Below are 16,854 nucleotides of genomic sequence, written 5' to 3'. Positions count from 1 at the left end.
GAACCAAGCAACGACATCCAGCAGCAATCTCAGAGAAGACCCTTTTTTCAGAGGAATGCTTTTAAAGCTCAGTATTGTCCCTTAGTAAGAAGGACCGAAAATCTGGAGCCTCGTGTTGGTTTGCTGAGACTCAGGCAAGTAAATAATGCAGGTGTTCCCTTTCAAACGCTTCCTCTGTTTCTTCTCTACTGTACACTACATCTTAGGGAAATGCCCCTAATTATGTTTGCCTGGGATAAGCAGGCTGCTAATGTCTCCGAGTGATAAAAATCAGCTCAGGCAAACACCACGTGCACCCTTCCCGAGAAGAAGTCGATAAGGAGCATGCAACAGGGCCCTTCCCAAAGCCAGTTTGGTGTAGTGGTTAAGTGTGCTGACTCTTATCCGGGAGAACCGGGTTTGATTCCCCACTCCTCCACTTGCACCTGCTAGTATGGTCTTGGGTCAGCCATAGCTCTGGCAGAGGTTGTCCTTGAAAGGACAGCTGCTGTGAGAGCCCTCTCCAGCCCCACCCACCTCACAGGGTGTCTGTTGTGGGGGAGGAAAGTAAAGGAGATTGTGAGCTGCTCTGAGACTGTCCTTGAAAGGGCAGCTGCTGTGAGAGCCCTCTCCAGCCCCACCCACCTCACAGGGTGTCTGTTGTGGGGGAGGAAGGGAAAAGGAGATTGTGAGCCTCTCTGAGACTCTGTCCTTGAAAGGGCAGCTGCTGTGAGAGCCCTCTCCAGCCCCACCCACCTCACAGGGTGTCTGTTGTGGGGGAGGAAGGGAAAGGAGATTGTAGGCCGCTCTGAGACTCTGTCCTTGAAAGGGCAGCTGCTGTGAGAGCCCTCTCAGCCCCACCCACCTAACAGGGTGTCTGTTGTGGGGGAGGAAGGTAAAGGAGATTGTGAGCCGCTCTGAGACTCTTCGGAGTGGAGGGCGGGATATAAATCCAATATCTTCTTCTTCTTCAACCCATCCAGTGGCCTTAGTCCCATTGGGCTGAAGCTGAGGACTAGACAGAGCAAACACACGTGGCCCTCTCTTGTTTCCCCAGGCTCAAAAGGCTGCATCCCAGCAGTCCACAGGCAAATGGATGGACTAAAAACAGACTGCAGTCCACTTGTGCTTTTCTGCCTGCAGAAGGCATAGTACAAGGGTATCTCTTGTGATCTGCACAACATTGTACGTTCCTCTTTGTTGTGTGGGTATTGCTTAAGGGCACAACCTGATGGCGCCTGGGTTTTGGCCACTGTGTGACTCAGCAGATGGGCCACTGGCCTGATCTGTTATGGCCCCATCTGTTCAAAATGGTCCCAAAAGGAAGAGAGCTGAGGCTGTAAAATGATAATACTAATAACGTTTTTCTGTGCTATGAAAATAATCTTGCACACTGTACATGTGATAAATTACTACTTTGTATGGAATAAACAACATCCCCCCCCCCCCGAGCTGGATAGCCCAGATCTCGTCAGATCTCAAAAGCTAAGCAGAGATGGTCCTGGTTAGTATCTGGATGGGAGACCTCCAAGGAATACCAGGGGCGTGATGCGGAGGCAGGCAATGGCAAACCACCCTCTGAATGTCTCTTGCCTTGAAAACCTTACAGGGTCGCCATAAGTCAGGTGTGACTTGATGGCCCTTTCCACCACCAAAAACACATACAATTTGAATGAGAACGCTACTCAAGTTCATGAGCAACACACGCACTTTGAACAAGAATTATCCCTCACGTTCACAAACGATGAGTGCAAGAGTCAAATCAAATACTACGTGTCACAGGATCATTCGCGCTATTTCTTGCACACACAGAACTGCGCTAAGCACATTGCTCTTTGCACTCGTGCATCAGTAGAACCGACCAGATGGCTGCAGTCTTGAATGGGCTGTGCTGAAAACCGCTGAGATTCAAGTGCCTTGGATGTTGTGGCCTTTTATCTGGGTGATGATCAGGCCTCATTTAGGGCAGGAGCTCACAGGAGCAGAGCTCGGGAACCTCTCAGTTTTGCTGCGCTCTTTTTTTCTTAATGCCCCCCCCCAAAAAAAAACTCGCTTCTGGTCACCATTGTTCAACCCCCCTGTAAGAATGTTGCTGAACTGTTAGATTTGACAAACTTTCTATTATTTTTCCCCACAAAAATACGGGAAAATAACCAAAACGTATAAAGCAGACGGATGGAAATCTTCCTCATGCCACTGTGGCCACATAGGAGAAAGGAATTTTTAAAAGTATGATGGGACTAAGGTTTTATGATGACAATTATAATTCAAGTAGCGTTTTAAGGTAGTTGGTGAGCTGATATAATTTAGTCCGCCTTCCAGCGAAGTCAGGGGTGTGTGGCATATGCAAAGGAGTTGTGCTAATGAGCTCCAGCACCTCTTTTCCTACAAAATGACCCCTGGTGACAATCCACCCCCCAATACAAGACACCATACCATACTGTGCTTCTTCACACTGTTTGCAGACTGAACATAGGGGAAGCCGGTTATGACAGCAGACAGAGTTCCCAGACTACGTACATGTTCATTTGAAGGCCGCCACTGAGCAATTGGGATTGATCAACTATGCCCACAGTGGCTTCAAATTAATATGCCTGGAGGATGAGGGAAGCTATCACCGTGATTCTGCTGACGGCTGCCCCCCCCATATGCATTCATTTGTAATAATAATAATAATAATAATAATAATAAACTTTTATTTATACCCCGCCCTCCCCACCTAGGCAGGCTCAGGGCGGCTAACAAGACATGGTAAACCATGATACAGATAAACAATAAATAATATAATTAATAATTTAAACAATAAAACCAATAAAACAGTATGACATTAAAATACAATCGAATGGCGTATAAGATGGCTCGGTATTACTGATCTTATCAAGAGTTCTGTCTTAAAAAGCTCGCGGGAAGAGGGCAGTTTTGCGGGCCCTACGGAACTAATAATAATAATAAACTTTTATTTATAAAAGTTGTCATCCAAAAAGGGGTTTTCAATCGTTCCCCCAAATGTGCAAACCAAATCCATACAGCTTTCCTGCCTTTGGGTGCGTCCAATCCCAGGCCCTACGTTGATAGCAACTCCAGATCATAACTTCACATTCATTTTTATGCACATTCAGAATAAATCTATAGGCAGTAGTGGATTCATAACACCGGCGGAGGGTTTTTTCCAGGCTCCTATCCCGGCAGAGATCTTTACTCTGCCCCAGTCATCTCTTCCCTGAGAACTGCGTGGGCAAGAGCAGAAGAGAAGCGGGGAGGAAAGGAGGGCTCAGCCTGCAACAGCTGGCCCTAGGCGACTTTGCCAGGGGCTCCTGGACTTTAAACAAGGAATCTCAGTACTTTTCCTCATGACCTACTGAGGAATGGGTGTGCAGTCTTCAAAGTATCCCTTGCAACATTAGCCTCTGTGATTGGCTGCTAGTATGACACCTTTGGATTGGGCTAGCATTCTAGTGGGGGGGGGGCGGCGGTTTATCAGTTATTGGAACAGTACCTCCTGCTCATTGCACCTCTGCCAAAATTCGGGATAACACACCTTATTCCCCTGAAGAAACAGCAGGCATGAATGAGTCCAGCCCATGCATGAGTCTCAGTTTTCCCATATGTGTCTTGTGTGTTCACATGTCCCCAAGCTTTCAGTGGTGCATCTGCACATCTGATGGAACTGAGGCACCGGTGTGCACATTCTCCTCCCCTAGCAGATTCTTGTAGAAGAAGGGTTTGTTTTTATGCCCTGCTTTTCTCTACCTTGAGGGGTCTCAAAGCAGTTTACAATCTCCTTCTTCTCCCCATGACAGGCCCCTTGTGAGGCAGGTGGGGCTGAGAGAGTTCTGAGAGAACTGTGAGACTGGCCCAAGGTCCTCCAACAGAGCTGAAACTGTGGATACAGGGCTGGTAAATGAAGCCGAAGAACTGCAAGTGGGTTTGATATTTGTCCTGGTAGCTGGATGGCCTGCAGAAGGAGAACAGCACCTTTGGTGGCAGTCTGTCTTCCCAGGTCCTGGGCTGTTTTGGTCTCGTGCTGGGTTCTGCTGGAGGGCTGTGCAAGTGGACCCAGCTAGTCATTTGACTGCTGACTTCCTCTCTTCTTGCTTGCTTGCTTTGCCCAGGATTGTCTCCACTTCCTGTGCCTTCACCTTGGAGAAAACAGCCTGGGCAGAAAAGCATCGCGAGGCTCTCATGTTTATCGCTGGTCACCCACAGGGCTTCCTTTGTCCCCTTCTCCAGGTGCCATGCTGAGCCTTGGCTGAGGTTACTCAGTGCAGAGAATCACTATCCTTGTGATTTACCTGCCTTCCCACACAGACATGCACCCTCTTCATTTTCTTCACACGACTATTTCTGGAAAGGGAACGAGGAGGAAGGAATCTGGGGCATCCAACTGTGATTTTGCTGGCACCCCCTGAACATACAGGTTTGGCCCCAGATTCCTTATTGACATTATGGCCAGAAAAATAAAAAATAAAAACAGCATACTATTCGGTTCCACCTTTCTCAGTCATTCTCTTCCCAGACAAAAATGTGCATCAGAGATGAGGCTGAGAACAATTGTACCCAGTGGGCGCCTGGGCCCCTGCTGCTTTTTAATTTCAGTTAATTAATGTACTGTGATTGTGTTGGGCTATAAATATCAGCCTAGTAAACATGGTGCTATTTTAATCATGCTGCCTCTACGTCACACTACAAACGGACAGGGAAATAAGGAAAGGAAAGGATCAGGGTATAGACTGATGGTGTATTTTGGCATCCAATTTCCTACTTTTTTCATACTGCCTTAGGGGAGCACCAATTCTGTTTTACAAAGAATATTTCATTTGGAGCTCTAATTTAATATCACCTTCTTATAATAAACGGAGTGGTTACTTTCTCTTTGCCACAGCAATGGGACTCTCTGGTCAGTTCTCGAGGCCAATCTTGATTTGTCATCATTTATTTATTTACTTACTTACGTATATTCTGCCTTTCACCTCCAGTGGGGATCCAAAGCAGCTTACCTCATTATTCTCTCCTCCATTTCATCCTCACAACAACCCTGTAAGTTAAGCTAGACTCACCTCCAGTGGGGATCCAAAGCAGCTTACCTCATTATTCTCTCCTCCATTTCATCCTCACAACAACCCTGTAAGTTAAGCTAGACTCACCTCCAGTGGGGATCCAAAGCAGCTTACCTCATTATTCTCTCCTCCATTTCATCCTCACAACAACCCTGTAAGTTAAGCTAGACTCACCTCCAGTGGGGATCCAAAGCAGCTTACCTCATTATTCTCTCCTCCATTTCATCCTCACAACAACCCTGTAAGTTAAGCTAGACTCACCTCCAGTGGGGATCCAAAGCAGCTTACCTCATTATTCTCTCCTCCATTTTATCCTCACAACAACCCTGTAAGTTAAGCTAGACTCACCTCCAGTGGGGATCCAAAGCAGCTTACCTCATTATTCTCTCCTCCATTTTATCCTCACAACAATCCTGTAAGTTAAGCTAGACTCACCTCCAGTGGGGATCCAAAGCAGTTTACCTCATTATTCTCTCCTCCATTTTATCCTCACAACAACCCTGTAAGTTAAGCTAGACTCACCTCCAGTGGGGATCCAAAGCAGCTTACCTCATTATTCTCTCCTCCATTTTATCCTCACAACAACCCTGTAAGTTAAGCTAGACTCACCTCCAGTGGGGATCCAAAGCAGCTTACCTCATTATTCTCTCCTCCATTTTATCCTCACAACAACCCTGTAAGTTAAGCTAGACTCACCTCCAGTGGGGATCCAAAGCAGCTTACCTCATTATTCTCTCCTCCATTTTATCCTCACAACAACCCTGTAAGTTAAGCTAGACTCACCTCCAGTGGGGATCCAAAGCAGCTTACCTCATTATTCTCTCCTCCATTTTATCCTCACAACAACCCTGTAAATTAAGCTAGACTGAGAGTGTGTGACTGGCCCATGGTCACCCCATGAGTTTCCATGGCACAAGCAAGGATTTGAACCTGGATTTCCCAGACCTTAGTCCGACACTTTAACCACTACATCCCACACCAAACTGGGAGGATGATGCACTATTAAGGCTAAAATCATATCATTGCTCATGTCTGAGGGCACATGAAATAACTTAAAAGGGCGTCTATGTAAAAAAAAAATACCATCTTATTTTTTCACAGCTTCTGAGCATCATGGCGAAAGGCGTTAGGCCTGTGAATTTTGGAAATTTCTAGAGCCAGCTTGTAGGTGCAGAGATCCTCAGAAATGCAACTCCAACTGTGCATGCCTGAGGGGGAGAAGTTGCATCTCCCTCCTCAGTCTTAAGCACCATACAAGTCACCTCTCCAGGGAACGTCTCTGAGGCATTTTTTTTCTCATCTCCTCAGGATCCAGTTTTGTCATCGACTTAAAAAAATTCATTAGTCATCTTTTCCCTCAGTTTTTCCCGGCTTTCTACCATCTGTAATATTCCTGTCAGTAGATATAGTTGAGGTATAAATAGTTAAGATATTAGTGCTTTTTTCTTCTTCACTTCAACTCGATATCGCCAATTTGTTCCTGACAGAAAAGTGCTTTTTTAGGGGGATGTTTGCCAACTGTTCCCTTAATCAAACACTGACAAAACATAACCTCCTTTACAAATATGACTTCAAGCAGGTGTGCGGCTCAGACAAGCGCCCTGGCTTGCTCTGTCAGGTTTTCTTTTTATAAAGACAGCTTTAAAAAAACCAAAAAACCTGCCTCTGGCGTTCTAATCTTGCTAAATGCTAACTATGGAGGAAGGAGAAAAATTCTTCACAACTTTGTCCCCCAAAGACTCTTGACATAATGCTGAGCCAAACTATGCTGCCCCCCCCAAAAAAAATACAGCTTAGACATTTTATTTTATTTTTTTGAACACACTGGAACAAAGAGAAAGTCGCTGTGCAAATTCCTCCAAGTGAAAACTTTAAATCCCAGAAGACCATAAAACATCAGGGCTGGAAAAGATTCGCCTGGTCTGCAAGGAAGCTCTGGGCTGAAATGGGGTCTCATAAACCTGAATCGTCTGGGTCTTCTTACAACAAAGCAAGAGTTGCTTCCCGGTCAGCGGCCTGTTCAACTCTTTCTGTCGAAATCTCGTGAACTTGTAGATGTGATAAAAAGATCCTTTCCTGGATGGGCATTGAGAGTCAGCATTGCTGGGACACCTGCCGAAACATGGCAAATGTGGCTTGGCCTATCCCCTCTCCCCCAGAATGGCAGATTTCTCCTGATGTTGCCAAGACAATCTCCCATTTCATGCTGGTAAGGGAGTCCAGAGAGAGCATCTTGTAGCTTTTCTGATTTCCACTGGGCTCACAGGAAAGAACCGCACTCTGCTTCTTCCACCCAGAGGGCACACATACCAGAAGAAGGTGGCAATTGTAGGGCATCTGACCCCTAAACCTCTTGCTTTTGCCCCTCCACTGTAAAAAGCACAAGGGTGAGTTTGGTTTTGTTTTGGTTTTTTGCCACAGTGAACTCCCTGACCAGGAACTGCAGCAAAAAGGTCTACCCTAAATCCCACTTACACTTAATCCACTTAAAAAGGAATAAGAGAAGTGCAAACAACAAATTCCTTATATTTCTTTTCTTGGAAGTAATAAATCCATAGGCCCGCTTACCTTCCATGTGATGGGGCTCAGAAGCCTCCTTTGCATCAAGTTCCCAAACCAGTTAACCTCTTGAATCCCTGGCTGTGCAAAAGTTGGTTTTTTGTGTGTTTTCAGAAAGATCCTTCCCAAGAGAGCGGGGAAGGGGAGGGAAGTGACTAGATGAGATTATATTTTAGAGAGTCAGGGAATATATTCCTTTTCTGTTACAACAACGTGGACCAGGAATGCATTTTTGTAACATCGAAAGGGCTATATATTTCTTCTTGTGCATCAAATTCCAAGTCATTGAAGCACACCTGTAAGCCAAGCTGAGTCTGTCCAGCTGGAGTTAAAAAAGAATGCTCAAAATCTGGCCTCTGCATTACGTAGGGATCAGACAGTTGATAAGTACAGAATTTTTTTCCATTTTTGTACTCTACAGAAATTGTTATGGGAAGTAAAGTCCATGTAGCGTTCCAAAATGACCTGGCTTCTATGCTTAAAGCCCGAAGAAAAATGAACGTTGAAGTGCCAAAATTAAATCCCTGGCCATTCCTTTCCCAGTTATTTGAACTTTTACCTGCACGCATTTCCAGGGAACATCAACACATACATCACAACTTGGCTGTGCCAAGGCATTTAAGCGTTACGAGTAAAAAACTTCCCGGTTATACTCAGCACGTAATGTTCCTTTGTAAAAGGCCTACATATCACAACAAGCAGAATGTAAGCTACTGTTGGGGACAGCACAAGCTCTGAATGTAAGATAGTTTCTTGTGCTTGCAGATTTGGGACCACTGGAGCATCTCCACCTCCATTACATGAGAATCACACTCTCTATGCACATCTAGCACTACATATACACATGACTCGTGTGCGCACACCAGATTTTTCATACTTCAGAGAGCTGCTGAAAAGAAGATGATATTGGAAGGTATTGGGATTTATATCCCGCCCTATATTCTGAATCTCAGCGTCTCAGAGCGGTCACAATCTCCTTTACCTCCCCCCCCCCCACAACAGACACCCTGTGAGGTAGGTGGGGCTGAGAGAGCTCTCCCAGAAGCTGCCCTTTCAAGGACAGCTCCTACAAGAGCTATGGCTGGCTCAAGGCCGTTCCAGCAGCTGCAAGTGGAGGAGTGGGGAATCAAACCTAGTTCCCCCAGATGAGAGTCCACACACTTAACCACTGCACCAGACTCTCTACATAATAAAACTCAGATGTTCATAAAGTCAATTAGGAATGGGCTAATTAATTTATGACCCTTGAATGGCTAACTGCCATGAATGCCAGTCAAAGACCCCAAGAGCACAGGCAGACTACCTTAGAATAGCAGGTTATTAAGATGAACAGCGTTGATCTGATGCTTGTGGACTCCCTAACGGTCTCTTGCTATTCCCTGTAGGACCGAGTTTGAAGGACCTTGGCCCAAACCAGAAAGAGGCTCTTCCTAGGTACCAATCAAACCCAGTTCTCCCAGATAAAAGCCTGCACACTTACCCACTACACCAAGCTGGCTCCCAAGCTTCAAGAGAGGGCTGCAAGCTTCAATCAATTAAATTGGCAGATTATTCATCTAGCGGGAGCTGCTTTAATCAGGGGTGGTCTAGAAAATAACATGTGCCATTTCGCATTTCTGGAAGCAGAGCTGGCCCTTCCATTAAGCATACTTGAGCACCTAGGACACCAGAAATGGATTGGTGTCAGTTGCAGTCCCCTCATTGTCCTGCTCACAGCAAATGGGTTTGCAGGGCCAGCACATAGGAGTAGGCCACTTGGTCTAGGGGCGCCATGAGGCACCCCTTCTCCCCACGCCCGCTGCCGTCCTGACTTTGCTGAGGCTTCCGGAGAATTGGTTGGCCTCGGCAAAGTCGGGGGGCGCGGCAGCGAGTGTGCTCTGAGCGCGCCTGCTGCTTTTGAGGCCTCCCCAGGCTCAGGCCGCCTCAGCAAAGTCGGGGTGCATGACAGTGACATCATCGTGATGTCACTGGCGTGCGCGCACTTTGTGCGTGTTAATTTTGCCATGGGGGGGGCGGAGGAGCGGGATCCGGCCTGCGGCGCAGGAATTCCTAGCGCTGGGCCTGTGGGTTTGCCATGGTAAATGGGTGCCCTAGGAGGTGCCCCAGTTGTCATCCCACAGCAAGTCTGGTCCCCTTCCTCCATCGGGGCAGAAGGGCAGATGGTGTACTGAGTACAGAAGGGTGTACAGAAGGGCAGATGGTGTACTGAGAAGGCAGTGGTTAGTGGTTGGGGAAATCCTTCACCAAGGGTGCCAAAAAACTTTGGTCCAGCTCTGGAAGCGATTGAAGTTGTGGTTGTCTTAAGTAAAGATTAAGATTAAGGGGCTCATCTGCATATTAGGCCACACCTCCTGACATCAACATTGTTTTGCACAGGGCTTTTAGTAGAAAAAGCCTAGCAGGAACTCATTTGCATATTAGGCCAGTTGGAACTGCATTCCTGCTCAAAAAAAGCCCTGAGTACAGAGCACAGTGTGGTACTGTGGTGTGGGAGTCCTGGATTCAAATCCCATTCTGCCGCTATGTGACCTTAGGCCAGTGACCCTTTTGCAGCTTAACCTACCTTAGAGGGTTGTTGTGAGCATAAAGTAGGAAAGAGAGAATCATGTTCCCTGAGGACTTTGGAGGAAGGGTGGTATAAAAATCCACTAGATACAATCCATGTGATTTAGGGTCTCATATGTCTGCTTTTTAAAAGGAAAAGGGGTTTTTTTTGCCATTTTTTAAAGGAAAAACTGCTTGAGAGCTCCTTCACGGAATTCCCAGCACAGGGTTTCCAACACCCACCTGGAAAATACCTGGAGGTTGAGCAGGAGGAGCTAGGGAAGGGGGAGATTTGGAGATGACAAGGACTTCAGCAGGTATAATGCCATAGGGTTCACCCTCCAAAGCAGCCATTTTCTCCAGGGGAACTGATCTCTGTCATCTGGAGAACAATTAAAATTCCAGATCTCCAAGCACCACCTGGAGGTTGGCAACCCCATCCTGGGCCATTTGTCCAAAGCGTTACCTTCCATCTTATGCTTCAATCCCGCCCCCCCCCTCAAAGAGAGTCAACAGAGGTAAGAAATTTAAATTATTTCCTCCCCTACTGAGCCATAAAAACCCTGAATCATCTCGATCCAAATGGCCAGTTTTAGTTTAACTGGAAAACGGCTTGGTCTGGATGTTGCCTGGCCTTTCGTTAGAGACCAGCTGTCCACATTATTTATAATCAGCAGATTTCATCCAGCTCTCTGGCAGACTAGCCTGGCTGTTACAGATGATGCATCCAGAGAAAGAAAGAAAAATGTCCGTGCATAACCTTTTTGGAGTGACGCAGGACTCGAAAAGCAAACGCACATAACAGAGCTCTTCAGGGCTCCTCTCTCTGCCCCCAAAAAGCACACCCTCGGGCCAAACTGATGGGTGGAAAAGGAGAGGGAAGAATAGGGTGACTCTGAGTATTTTTTACATCGACAAGCTAAATCCAGCGTTTTAAGTGGAGGGAGGATTGTCCCTTTGTTCGTCCAGCAGGTCAAGTGGGAAGGGGCCTTTTGCAGAGGACAAGAGACAGCAGATCACAGCTGGAACCCACTTCTTGGCCCTCTTTCATGTCCGCCAGCCTTGGATTCATGTGCCCAGGGTGATCTTTAACAAATGCCTCCTTTAAAATGGTCAACAACCTAGTAGCATTCCCTTGCGGGAATGGGATTAAGAGGCGGTTTATCATCTGGAGCATCTGTTAGGCATTGGCTGCAGCCGGCTGGCCAGCAAACGACAGTCTTACTCTTTCTGTGAAGCTAGTTATCTTAAGAACTTTACACATTAGCCAAAACATTGTCCCAAAGCACTGAATGAAGCAAAAGCCCAAAGTATTATCCCCCCACCTTGCCACATGGCCCTATAGGTCATCTCTTTAAAGTTACAGTACCAAGCAGGGGTCGTTTTGTAGAATAATAGGTGGTGGAACTCATTATCATAACTCATTAGCATATGCCGCCACCCCCAACAACCAAAAGCAACCCAATGCAAGAAAGGAGACCCAGCCAGCCCAAGGAGGCCTCGCTCACCCAGAGCTCTCCTTGGCTGCCCCCCCACACACACAGTCAAAAGGCCAGCAAGCCACCCACCCCCCAAAATCACATAAGAAGTGGAGAAAGGGTGGCATGGGTTAATGAGGGCTGTTGGGGGTGTGGCAAAATTCAATGGACAATGTAGGTAGATGGAGGGGAGGAGGGAGGCCATCAGAAAGGTTCAGGAGCTGTGCTCCTGTGAGCTCCTGCTGAATTCAAGACCTGGTTTCAAGTGACTTCCAAGTAAACCTGCTTCGAACTGAGCGATAAGGCTTCCGAGGTTGGAAATAATCCTCCCATTGCATGAGAAATGGCAGGGTTTGGGGAGGGGAGGTGTAGTGGTTAAGTGTGTGGACTCTTATCTGGGAGAACCGGGTTTGATTCCCCACTCCTCCACTTACACCTGCTGGCATGGCCTTGGGTCAGCCATAGCTCTGGCAGAGGTTGTCCTTGAAAGGGCAGCTGCTGTGAGAGCCCTCTCCAGCCCCACCCACCTCACAGGGTGTCTGTTGTGGAGGAGGGAGATAAAGGAGATTGTGAGCCGCTCTGAGACTCTTGAGCGGAGGGCAGAATATAAATCCAATGTCTTCTTCTTCTTCTCAGCAGGGTATAATGCTCCAAAGTCCACCCTCCTAAGAGGCCATCTTCTCTAAGGGAACTGATCTCTGTCATGTGCAGATCAGCTACAATTCCAGGAGGTCTCCATGCCCCACCTGGCAGGTGGCACCCTAAATTCCAGGATGGAAGTTTGTAAGAGCCTTCCTTCAAAGGAAATGCAGGAGGTGTTACCAGTGCCGTGGCCTGTGCCAGCCACACCTGCACAGAGCCACATCCCCCTCCATTCTCATGAACCCTTCCCGCTTCCAGAAAGATCATTCTCAAGGTCGTGGGATCCACACGGGGAAATAACTGCTCGGGTTGCAGGGGCTGGAATGAGAAGGGACAAGGAGCAGTCTAACCCTGCTAAGCGGAGGAGGCAATTTCATTCTCTCTCATTCCAGGCCCCACCAAACCCTTAAAGTTGCCAACTCCTGGTTAAGAAATTCCTGGAGGTTTGGGGGCGGAGCCTTGGGGCGGTCAGGAGGAGAGGAAGCTCAGCGGGGTATAATGCCATGGAGCCCACCCGCCAAAGCAGCCCTTTTCTCCAGGGGAATCGATCTGTGTCATCGAGAGAGCCATTATAATTCCGGGAGCTCTCTAGCTCCCATCTGGGGGCTGGCAATTCTAACCACACAACCGCATTCAGCAAAGAGTGAAGCTAAGGCTGTTGCAGTGGAAAAGAGGAAAGTGCTTAACACGGCAATAAAGGGGAGGCGACTGGGAACTTTTAGGGGAGATTTGAAGAAAGGGAATGATTCAGTGGCCAGGGAAGGGATCTACCCCCCGAAGTATCACAAACTTCATTGCATCTAAATATTTTGGGGGGTGGTGGGGGGGAGGGGAATGTAAAAACTGACATTGAACGAGGTAGAGGAGGATGGTTTTGTTGCAGCTCAGCTTCTCTAAGAATTCCCAAAGATTCCCAGTCAGGCAACTCAGTGCTTTCTGTAGGCAGACTTTGCCTAGAAGGGGCAGGGCCCGGGGTGGGATGGTGGGACTGTGAAGAAGAAGAAGAAGATATTGGATTTATATCCTGCCCTCCACTCCGAAGAGTCTCGGAGCGGCTCACAATCTCCTTTACCTTCCTCCCACACAACAGACACCCTGTGAGGTGGGTGGGGCTGGAGAGGGCTCTCACAGCAGCTGCCCTTTCAAGGACAGAGTCTCAGAGCGGCCTACAATCTCCTTTACCTTCCTCCCCCACAACAGACACCCTGTGAGGTGGGTGGGGCTGGAGAGGGCTCTCACAGCAGCTGCCCTTTCAAGGACAGAGTCTCAGAGCGGCCTACAATCTCCTTTCCCTTCCTCCCCCACAACAGACACCCTGTGAGGCGGGTGGGGCTGGAGAGGGCTCTCACAGCAGCTGCCCTTTCAAGGACAACCTCTGCCAGAGCTATGGCTGACCCAAGGCCATGCTAGCAGGTGCAAGTGGAGGAGTGGGGAATCAAACCCGGTTCTCCCAGATAAGAGTCCGCACACTTAACCACTACACCAAACTGGCTCACCAAACTGGCACTACACCAAACTGTGCCTCAGCAGCAGAGCCCCCACTTTGCATGCAGAAGGTCCCAGGTTCAAATCCTCAGCAGCTCCATTTTAAAAGATCTCAGGGGTTGGGAAAGCCCTGGCAGAGACCCCCAGAGAACTACCGTTAGCCTAAGCACAGAGTGGTCCGAATCAGCACACGGCATACCTTTCCCTCACCTCTCCATTTACAACATGAAGACAAGTTCTCGAAAAGGCAACAGCTGCCTCATTTCCAGTGCAGCTTCCAATAAAGATACGGTGCTACCACTGCTGTGCAGATTGCTTGAAAAGTTAACAGAGGCAGCATCTGTCTTTTCCAGCTGTTCCTCCCCAAGGATGCTGACGAGGCACTGGAAGCCAGCCGCAAGCTGAACCTTGGCCCGTCTTGGCTACGAAGAGCTAACTGGGAGAAGCTCTTTGCTAACACATCTCTGAGTCCAGGAGTAACGCTACTGGTGTTAAAAGAAGCCACAGCCTGCCTGCTACCGAGAAGCCCCTTTGTTGATGCTGATGATCTGGGGGGATTCTTGTCTTATTCTACAGTGTCTTTACGGGCAAGACAACAGCGTGCAGACGGAGGGGGAGAGCCCAACATTCCCAGAAGACAACGGATTTCGAGACCCAGTTCACACTGATCTCTGGCCCAGTCTCCCACATGAAGATGCCTGGTACGGAATTAGGAAACCGCAAAAGCTACTGAGCACAGGAGGCCACAAAGTTATGTAGCGTAACCTCTAGCCAAACATTTGGATTATTATTGAGGCCCTTTGTTCCCTATTTCCGATGAAGCCATATACATTTAAAGGTACACCTGGGAAAGTGTGACTGCACATTTTTTGGTCACAAGGCATGTCAATTCCCTGCACACCAAAACAACACGTCAAGAGGTCCTTTCTCACTGCTGGACTTTGTATTGTGCACTGAATTGTTATACTTTATTTTTATGCTTCGCTGTATCATGCATATTGGGGCTATTTGCACTGTATATATTAACAATTGGTTTTACGCAGTTAAAGATAATTGCCTTTCCTCCCCTCTTTGGTGTCCTCTGTACTTTTTGTGGTTTCCTATAGCAGTATCTCTCCTGTTTTCAGTCTCTTATACTGAATTAGACCACTGGTCCAATACTGGTCCATCAAGTATTTGTCTACTCAGACTGGCAGCAGCTCTCCCCTCTGTTAGAGGCCTTTCACATCACCAGTTGCCCAATCCTTTCTGGGCAGAGATGAACTGAATCTGGAACCTTCTGCATGTCAAGCAGATGCTCAGCCACCGAGCCACAGCCCTAGCCGGAAAGGGGCCAGTCAGTCTCTGCCTCACCCAACCCAGCTGGTAGGGGGCAGAGGAAATGTGCTGCCAGCCTTTGACACTGTTTATTATTTATACCCCTCTTTTCTCTCCAAGAGGAGCCCTGCGGCACAGAGTGGTAAGCTGCAGTATTGCAGTATTGCAGTCCAAGCTCTGCTCACAACCTGAGTTTGATCCCGGTGGAAGTTGGGTTCAGGTAGCTGGCTCCAGGTTGACTCAGCCTTCCATCCTTCTGAGGTCAGTCAAATGAGTACTCAGCTTGCTGGGGGGAAAGTGTAGATGAATGGGGAAGGCAATGGCAAGGAAAGGTTCCCCTGTGAAAACACCAGTCATTTCCGACTCTGGGGTGATGTTGCTTTCACAATGTTTTCATTGCCTTCCCCAGTCATCTACACTTTCCGCCCCCCCCCCCCCCCCCCAGCAAGCTGGGTACTCATTTTACCAACCTCGGAAGGATGAAAGGCTGAGTCAACCTTGAGCCGGCTACCTGAAAACCCAGCTTCCACCGGGGATTGAACTCAGGTCATGAGCAGAGCTTAGGACTGCAGTACTGTAGCTTTAACACTCTGCGCCACAGGGCTCTTAGGCAATGGCAAACCACCCTGTAAAAAGTCTGCATTGAAAACGTGATGTGACATCACCCAAGAGCCGGAAACGACTGGTGCTTGCACAGGAGACTACCTTTGCCTTTTCTCCCCTCTCCAATGAGGGCCCAAATGACTTATAACCTCCTTCACCCCTCCGCCACTTCATCCTTCCAAGGACGATCTTGTGAATTGGGTTAGGCAGAGACTGGCTGGCCCAAGGTCACTTGGTGATCTTTTGTGGCAGAGAGGAGATTTCAATCTGTGGTTTACAGATCCTCATCTGATACTCTTAACGGCTACGCCAAGCTGCCCACTGGATTTTCAGGGACTGGTAAGAGGAACCATTCTTTGGACTGTGATTTCACTTCCAAAATGTGCAGAAAAGGGCAGCCAAAATAATCCAGGGGTCCCAATTTCCCCAGAACCATTTAGGAAAAAAGGGGCCAGGAACTTGACTGACATTATGCATTTATTGATAATGTTATTTCGCTTTGGCACTAGTTCTGAAGGGTTTCGGTGTAGAATTCTGGGCTTGCCTTGGGCCTCAAAGTGACTGCGCTAGACCAAAACTGGCAGATGCTTCTCTCCAGGGATCTGGAAAAGTTTCTGCAGGAACAGAAGAACGGCTGGTGTCCAGAGGAGGTCCTTCACATCACCTACTGTGGGGTCCTTTTTTAACTGGAGATGCCGGGGATTGAACCTGGGACCTTTTGCGTGACAAGCAGATGCTCTACCACTGAGCCACAGCCGCTCCCCAGGCACAGAAAAAGCCTGCCTCTTATAGTGAACAACAGGCTTATGGTTAGTGACAGCAAGAGAGCCAGTTTGGTGTAGTGGTTAAGAGCTGCAGACTCTAATCTGGAGAACTGGGTCTGATTTCCCACTCCTCCTTCACATGCAACCAGCTGGGAGACCTTGAACCAGTCATGGAGGCTCTCTTAGAGCTCTCTCAGCCCCACCTGCCTCTCAGGGTGTCTGTTGCGGGGAGAGGAAGGGAAGGTGATCGGAAGCTGCTCTGAGACTCCTTTGAGTAATGATGGGCAGGGTATAAAACCAATTCTTCTTCTTCTCCTCCCCCCCATTGGAGTTGAGGTCAAAGCACTTCCAAAACGACAACATTTGAGCTGGTGTCACTGGGCCTCAGAGTCGTCTTCCTGTTCACAGGCCTCTCTGTCTGGAATG

At 48.1% G+C, this 16,854-nt stretch overlaps 1 protein-coding gene and 1 non-coding gene across 2 annotated transcripts in view; both read right to left on the bottom strand.

The window, feature by feature from the left end:
- Window positions 1–16,854, bottom strand: part of PRKAR1B (protein kinase cAMP-dependent type I regulatory subunit beta) — a 166,102-nt gene that overhangs the window by 100,210 nt on the left and 49,038 nt on the right. The window lies entirely within an intron of this gene.
- Window positions 16,352–16,420, bottom strand: TRNAD-GUC (transfer RNA aspartic acid (anticodon GUC)). The gene has a single exon. It is a non-coding gene; the product is annotated as a tRNA-Asp (tRNA).

This window comes from Heteronotia binoei, chromosome 20 (genome assembly GCF_032191835.1).
Source record: "Heteronotia binoei isolate CCM8104 ecotype False Entrance Well chromosome 20, APGP_CSIRO_Hbin_v1, whole genome shotgun sequence".
NCBI classification, from domain to species: domain Eukaryota; kingdom Metazoa; phylum Chordata; class Lepidosauria; order Squamata; family Gekkonidae; genus Heteronotia; species Heteronotia binoei.
This window is presented reverse-complemented; position numbering and strand designations above follow the sequence as displayed.